This window comes from Tupaia chinensis, unplaced genomic scaffold (genome assembly GCF_000334495.1).
Source record: "Tupaia chinensis unplaced genomic scaffold, TupChi_1.0 Scaffold000708_1, whole genome shotgun sequence".
NCBI lineage: Eukaryota > Metazoa > Chordata > Mammalia > Scandentia > Tupaiidae > Tupaia > Tupaia belangeri.
In genome coordinates, this window is record NW_006160231.1 from 240,388 (window position 1) to 248,823 (window position 8,436).

Genomic DNA, 8,436 nt, shown 5'->3' on the forward strand with positions numbered 1-8,436 from the left:
TGGCTTAAAACTCATGCCGGGTGCGTGTGCGTGCGTGCCCAGGATCCCAAGAAGAGAATGGAGGAGAAGGGATTGCGGCGTGGCCCATCCCCCCTGGGGAGTTATTTCTCGCTTTCTGTCTCTCTGTCTCTCTCTGTCTGGTGAGCGCACGTGCCCTATAGCAAAAATCTCTCCAAAAAAAAAAGAATTATTTTATTTTATTTATTATTACTACTTAATTTGAGCAGAGAGTGAGGAAAAGTAAGAAAGCAAGCCACCAGGTTCGGGACTCAAACTGTGGTCAGCCATGTGGGAGTCCAACACCTGATCCCCCACGCCAACTGCCAGCCCCACAGATGCTTCCCTTTTTTTTTTTTCTGGTCCATCTAGACTCAAAGACAGGCAAGCTTTCTTCTTGGGCACATGTGCTCACAGGTGGAGAGAGAGAGGGAAAGTGAGAAATCATCCCGGGGGGGGGGCATGGAGGGAGGTGACAACGCAGCAATTCCTTCTCTTCCATTCTTCTCTTGGGATTTGGGGCACGCGTGCACACACGCCTGCATGTTTTTCAAGCCACCAGGCCTGGGAGTCAAACTGCAGCCAGCCACGTGGGACCCAGCTGCCCAACCCCCGGCACCGGACATTTCCACAGGCTGTTAATGAAACATTTTCATTCTGGGGAAGCACGTGGGCCATTCCCGGGAGCTGGTAGCAATTCCTGCCACCTGCACGGACTGGGAATAGTCCAACACTTGTGTGCAGCTCCCCTGCCCTCGACACGAACCAGTCAGTCCCCAGTGGCCGCAGCACTTCCCCCAGTCCACAGGCTTCCCCTGGTTCGACTCCTTCCGAGGACAGTGAGGTTCTGGTCCATCTAGACTCAAAGACAGGCAAGCTTTCTTCTTGGTCCTAGTCTGTCACACTCAACGGAAACCCGGAGAGGAGAAATGAAGTGGAGATCTCCCATCTCCCCTCTTAGCACTGTCTCACCTCTTCACTCCCTTGCTTCCCCACAACCCCCAGGGTCTTAGGGGTTAGGTCTCCTTCCACATAGCAGAGTCATTCTCCTGACCCTAGTTTCTTGACGAAATGGCCAACAAAGGCATTTTCTCTAGGGGCCGGGCAGTGGTGCAGAAGCAACGCAGCACTTCCCGGGGATGACCCATGGGAGAGGGTTCCAGGCTCACATTTGGAGACCTCCTAGATCCAGCACCGCCTGAAGCTGGCAGTGGAGTGCAGTGTCAAGACCCTGTTGAATTGGGGCCAGCAGGTGGCATGGTGGTTGAGGTGCTGGACTCCATGTGGCTGACCAAGGTTTTGTTTGTTTGTTTGTTTGTTTTGGATTTGTTTTTTTTTTTTCACTGTAGGGCGCGTGCGCTCGCCAGACAGACCGAGAGAGACAGAGGGACAGAAAGCGAGAAATCACCCCCCAGGGGGGATGATCATGCCGCAATCCCTTCTCCTCCATTCTCCTCTTGGGATCTTGGGCACGCACGCACACGCGCCCGGTGTGAGTTTTAAGCCACCGGGTCCAGGACGCGAACCGCAGTCGACTACGTGGGTGTCCAGTGACATAGCCATCACGCTAACTGCTGGTCCCTGACCAAGGTTTGAGTCTTGGATCTGGCAGCTTGCTTTCTCACATTCCCTTCTTCCCTTTCTGTCTCTCTCTCTGGTGAGCACATGTGCCATATAGCATAGTAAATAATAATGAGTTTTAAGCCACCGGGTCCAGGACGCGAACCGCAGTCGACTACGTGGGTGTCCAGTGACATAGCCATCACGCTAACTGCTGGTCCCTGACCAAGGTTTGAGTCTTGGATCTGGCAGCTTGCTTTCTCACATTCCCTTCTTCCCTTTCTGTCTCTCTCTCTGGTGAGCACATGTGCCATATAGCATAGTAAATAATAATAATAATAATAAATTTAAAATAAACAAATACATAATTCTAAGGGGGGAAGACCCTGTTGGGGGTGCTTATTTCCCCATCTCTCTTTCTCTTTTCTTTTTTTTAAGAATTATTTTATTTGGGGCCAGCAGGTGGCATGGTGGTTAAGGGTGCTGGACTCACACATGGGTAAGCACAGTTCGAGTCCTGGACCTTGTGGCTTGGGCTTGCTTTCTCACTTTCTCTCTCTTTCTCTTACTCTCACTCTGTCCCTCTCGGGTCGAATTGAAATAAACAAATTCTTTTACAAAAGAATTATTTTACTTAACTTTATTTATTCATTGTTTATTTCCATTTTACCCGAGAGGGACAGAGTGAGAGAGAGAAAGAGAGAAAGTGAGAAAGCAAGACGCCAGGTCTGGGACTTGAACCACAGGTGGCCATATGGGAATCCAGCACCTATAACCACCATGCCACCTGCTGGCCTCCTCTTTTTTTTCTTTCTCCTTTGTAAAAGAAAGAAAGAAAAATAATATTTTTTAAAGTATCTTCTCTAGGAACCAGCAGGTGGCATAGTGGTTATGTTGCTGGACTCCCACATGGTCCACAGTGGTTCTTTAAAATTCCTTCTGGGCGCATGCCCAAGATTCTAGGAGGAGAATGAAGGAGAATGGACTGCAGTGTGGCTATGGAGGGATGCGGGGGGCGGCGGGGAACGGTTTCTCACTTTCCCTCTCACTGTCTCTCTCCTTCTCCAGGGAATTCATGTGCCCTATGGCAAAAAATTTCTTTAAAAAAAATATGTATCTCTGGACCAGCAGTTGGCGTAATAGCTATGTGGCTGGACTCTCATGTAGCCGACCGCGGGTCGAGTTCCCGACCTGGGGTGGTGGCTTAAACTCAGGCTAGGCGTGTGTGTGTGCATGTGTGTGCGTGCCCAAGATCCCAAGAGGAGAATGGAGGAGAAGGGGTTGAGGCGTGACCATCCTCCCAGGGAGTGGTTTCTCACTTTTTGTCTGTCTCTCTGGCAAGCACACATGCCCTATACCAAAAATCTCTCTAAAAAAAAAAAAGAAATAAACATAATCATATATAGAAATTCCTCTAGGGGTCAGCAGGTGGCATGGTGGTTAACAGCGCTGGATTCCCACATAGTCAACCACGGTTCAAGCCTTGGACCTGTCAGCTTGCTTGATCCCTTTCCCTTTCTCTCTCTCTCTGGTCAAACTTAAAAAATAATAATAACAAATGAAATTAAATAATTCTAAATAAAAAAGAGAGAGAAATCTCTCTCATCCTTAAACTGCCTATTATTTTGCTGCATAATCCTATTTGGAACAGAAGTCACTAAATATTGCTTCTTTCATAACTCAATTTTTTTAAATTTTTAACCAATTTGCAAATTTATGGAAAAAAGGAGAGAGGGAACCTTTAAATTAAAAGAGATATGAGATGCATAACCATGATCTAATTATGATAAAACATCGAACAAATCTAAACTGATTGTAATAATTTGAAAAAACTTCCCATGGGCACAGACGGCTTCACATGACTTTTTTCCTTTCCTTTCCTTTCCTTTCTTTTCTTTTCTTGTTAAGAAGCAAGGTCTCACTATGTTACCCAGGTTAACCTCAAACTCCTGATCCTCCTGCCTCAGCCTCTTGAGTAATTAGGATTATAAGTGTGCACCCCCATGCCCAGCTTAGTGCATTTTACCAAACTGTTTTAATTATTAATTTGCCATAGACCATATGCACTCACCAGAGAGAGAGAGAGGGAAAATGAGAAAGCAAGCCGCTAGGTCCGGGACTCAAACTGCGGTCAGCCAGGTAGGAATCCAGTGCCCCAACCACTACGCCACATTCTGGCCTCTTTACCAAATATTTTTAAAAGAATTCCTGCCAATTTTATACAGTCTTTTCTAGAAATTATTAGAAGAGTAACATTTTACAAATACTTCTATGAGGCCAGTAGTACTACTCAGATACTGAAACCAGAAAAGACATTATTTAAGCAACGAAAACTTCAGACTAACATCACTCTCTCTCTTCTTTTTTTAATTTGACCAGATTTATTCATTTATTTTTAATTTGACCAGAGAGAAAGTGAGAGGGAAATGAGAAAGCAAGCTGCTAGGCCCGGGACTTGAACTGCGGTCAGCCATGGGCGAGTCCAACACCTAACATCTCTTATAAATATAGATCTAGAAATCCTTAAGAAAATATAGGATGAACACTGAACAACATCACAGTGTACAAAATGAGATTTCCCATCCAGAATACACTGTATATTGGCTTAATGATATTACTATACAGGTTATCATCAACAAATAATTAAAATGGGACCAGCAGTTAGCGTAATGGCTATGTCGCTGGACTCCCACATAGTTGACCGTGATTCGAGTCCCGGACCTGGTGGCTTAAACTCACGCTGGGTGCATGTGCGTGCGTGCCCAAGATCCCGAGAGGAGAATGGAGGAGAAGGGATTGCGGTGTGACCATTCCCCCTAGGGGGTGATTTCTCGCTTTCTGTCTCTCTGTCTCTCTCTCTGTCTGGCAAATGCATGCGCCCTATAGCAAAAATCCTCTAAAAAATTATTATTATTATTAAAATAAATTCTTAAAAAGTACTAAAATTGGATTATGGTAATATTTGCACATCACCAGGACCGGCAGGTAGCATGGTAGTTAAGGATGCTGGACTCCTACATGGACGACTGCGGTTCAAGTCCCAGATCTGATGGCTTGCTTTCTTGCTTTCATTTTCTCTCTCTCTGTCTGGTCATTAAAAAATAATAATAATAAATCTAAATAAATAAATTTTTAAAAGAAATTTGTTAGGATAAGCAGCAGTTAGTGTAATGGCTATGTCACTGGACTCCCATGTAGTCGACCGCGGTTCACGTCCCGGACCCGATGGCTTAAAACTCACGCCGGGCGCGTGTGCGTGCGTGCCCAAGATCCCGAGAGGAAAATGGAGAAGGGATTGCAGCGTGGCCATCCCCCCTGGGGGGTGATTTCTCGCTTTCTATCTCTCTGTCTCTCTCTGTCTGTCTGGTGAGCACACGTGCCCTATAGTGAAAATCTCTCCAAAAAAAAAGAAATCTGTTGAGATTTGCTTTATATGTCACTAATGTTCACAAATGTTCCAAAAGGACTTGCTGGCCCCCACTTAACATCTTTGGATGGTCAATTGGTCAATTAGATTCATTTTTGTTTATCCAAAAATACATTATTTACATTTGGTCTATTATAGAAAGATTTTTGTTAAAAGATTTTTGTTATAGGGCACATGTGCTCTCTGGGTAGAGAGAGGGTGAGAAATAAACACCAAGGGGGGATGGCCACCCCACAGTCCTGTCTCTGTTCTCCTCTCTGGATTTTCGGCACACTCACACATGCTCAGTATGGTTTTTTTTTTATTATTTAATATTATTTATTCATTAATTTATCTTTTAATTTAACCAGAGAAAGAGAGAGAGAGAGAGAGAAGGAAAGCGAGAAAGTGAGCCACCAGGCCTGCCACTTAAACCCTGCTTGGCCATGTGGGAGTGCCCAGCGCCTTAACCACCACGCCACCTGCTGGTTCCCAAGACTCAGCATGTTTTTTAAGCCACTGGGTCTGGGACTTGAACCTTGGAATTGGTCATGTGGGATCCAGTGCCTTAACCACCATATCACCTGCTGGCCCACAGTTTATTTTTTTTTTTTGAGAGGTTTTTGCTATAGGGCACACACACTCACCAGAAAAACAAAAGACAGAGAGAGACAGAGAGACAGAAAGTGAGAAATCACCCCCAGGAGAGATGGCCACGCCGCAATCCCTTCTCCATTCTCCTCTCAGGATCTTGGACACACACGCACACCCAGAGTGAGGTCAAGCCACCGGGTCCAGGACTCCAGCCACAGTTGACTACATGGGAGTCCAGTGACATAGCCATTACACCAACTGCTGGTCCCCACAGTTAATATTTTTAGGTTGGCATTATTTTATTTTCTCTCAGTATTTTGAAGATGTTATGCCTTTATCTCTGGCTTCTGTTTTTGCTCTATGAAAAGTCAATTTAGTTTTTGTTCTCTTTTAAATAATATAAAGTTTTCTCTTTCTAGCTTTCTGACTGTCTCTCTCTGTGTCTCCAGGGTCTTGCAGTTCTTCCCCCATATGTGCCACTGTATTGCTGACCATGGCTGACCAGAGGGACTCCTTCCAGTCCAGGCCCTGGGAACTCTCACAGTCGCTCCTGGCCAGTGCTTTAGAAGAGCAGAACCCTTGGCACCTGGTCACCTGCTTCTAGGGTGACAACCGTTCCAGTGTGCCAGGGACTCGGGGCGTCCACCTTAATAGGAAGGCTGAGGCAATGTAAATAAAGCAAAAGATCTGATTGAGGCCAGGGTTAGGTTGATCATCCAGAAACCACAGGCTGCAAGTTGCCTTGAATATCGTGTGCCGTGTGCCAAGTTCTTACAGATTGTAGGATGGTTTTAAAAGGAAAAGCTGTAAATGGGAATGGGGCAGCCAGCAAGGGTTTTTGTTTTGTTTTTGTTTTTGTTTTTTTCCCTTAAGGTTTTTGCCACAGGGCATGTGCACTTGCCGGATAGAGACAGAGCCTGAAAGCGAGAAATTACTCTCCAGAGAGAACGGCCACACTGCAATCCCTTCTTCTCCATTCTCCTCTCGGGATTTTGGGCACACACGCACACGCACTCGGCATGAATTTCAAGTAGTCAGGTCCAGGACTCTAACCAGTCAACCCCAGGGGAGTCCACAGCCTTAACCACTACGCCCTCTGCTGGCCCTGCCCAGAATGTTTTTTAGCTGCCCGCCCTAGGACTGGAACGCTAGTAGACCCGTAGGATCCAGCTCCTACTATACAGTGCTTAACTGCTGCCTTGTAAGGCCAGCCCCTCCTAAAGTTTGTATTTGACAGGGGTTTCCCTCAGTCTTACATAGGACTTTCAGTGCTAGAACTGGGACCGTTCTGGAAGGCCTCTCTTCCTTCACAGCACAGCCTCCCCCTTCCCGGACACACGTTCCCTTTACCCTCCAGAAGGAGAGCTCAGGCACAGCTTCGTGGTGTCCCGAAGTCCCTGCTCCCTCTAGGTGATCTGCTCAGCCGTACCCTTCCCCTTGATAAAACTGCCTCAGGAACCCCGTCTCTCTCCCACCCGACCCCGCCCCGGCCCCGGCCCGGGCCCCACTGGGGAAGCTCAGGCTCTCTTGGAGACAGCTAGTCTGTTCCTGTCTGGACAGCAGAGCGGCCAGGTAGAACACTCTAGCCACAGGGCTCTGGGCTCCTTGGACGTTATGGATGTGGCTGGCTCCTAGTTCACAGTTTTGGAACACTCTATATCAAAGGTAACTGCATAATCTGTAACAACTGCTGAGGGAGGGGCAGCGGGCGGCGTGGTGGTTAAGGCCCTGGACTCCCTCGTGCCTGAGTCGCGGACCAGCACCTGAAAATCATGACAGGTGCGTGTGCATGCATGCCTAAAGTCCTGCGAGGAGACTGGAGGAGAGGGGACTGTGGCGTGGCCGTTCCCTGGGGGGATTTCTCACTTTTCCTCTCTCTGTTTCTCTCTCTCTCCAGTGAGTGCATGCACCCTATGGCAAAAACCTAAAACAGAAGAATGGTGAGGCGGTTACGGTTAGGACAGCAATGGCCTCTAGGGGGTGGTGTTGCCTAACTCCACAGCCGCCCTCCTGCACTTGGCCAGCGGCCAAGGTAGTGCTTCATATGTTAATGCTCCATTTCCCGGTTTTCCTTCTTCTCTACCCTGATGGCTTTTTTGTCTGTTTGTTTTCTATTTATTTACTTTTTAAAATTCACAACAGAGTACGCATACACAGGAGAAAGAAGCAAAAGCATCCTCTACATGGTCCTCCTCCAGCTTGTCAGGATCCAGGGCACATATAAAAATACCAGGCTGGGGGACCAGCAGTTAGCATAATAGCTATGTCGCTGGACTCCCACGTAGTCGACCGCGGTTGGAGTCCCGGGATTGCGGAGTGGCCATCCCCCCTGGGGGGTGACTTCTTGCTTTGTTTCTCTGTCTTTCTGCTGAGTGCACAAGCCCTGTAGCAAAAACCTCTCAAAAAAAAAAAAAAAACCAAGCTGGGAATTCGAAGCAGCCACGTGGCTTTTCTGCAGTCTAGTGTGCCAGAGGTGGTGCCATCTAGGCTGGACCTACCCTCAGGTGTTAGAGTAAAGCTTCTTTCAAAAAACCTCAACCTGTTTCAACTGAACTATGGAGAGAATTTGAAAGATTTTTTTTCCTCTTGAGTTCCAACCTAGAAAACAAAAAGGATTGTTGTTCCTTTGAAAGCTAGGTTTATCTCTGGACGTCATAGTGAGAATAGGAAACAAGGTCCGGCAAACGGCGTGGTGGTTAAGGGTGTTGGACTCTCACACGGCTGACCATGGTTCGAGTCCTGGACCTGGCGGTTTGCTTTCTCTCTCTCTCCTTCTCTCTCTCCTCTTCCTCTGGCCAAATTAAAATAAATAAATAAATGTATAGATAGGTAAATAAATAGATAAGTTAAATAAAATGATTCTTAAAAAAAAAAAAAAA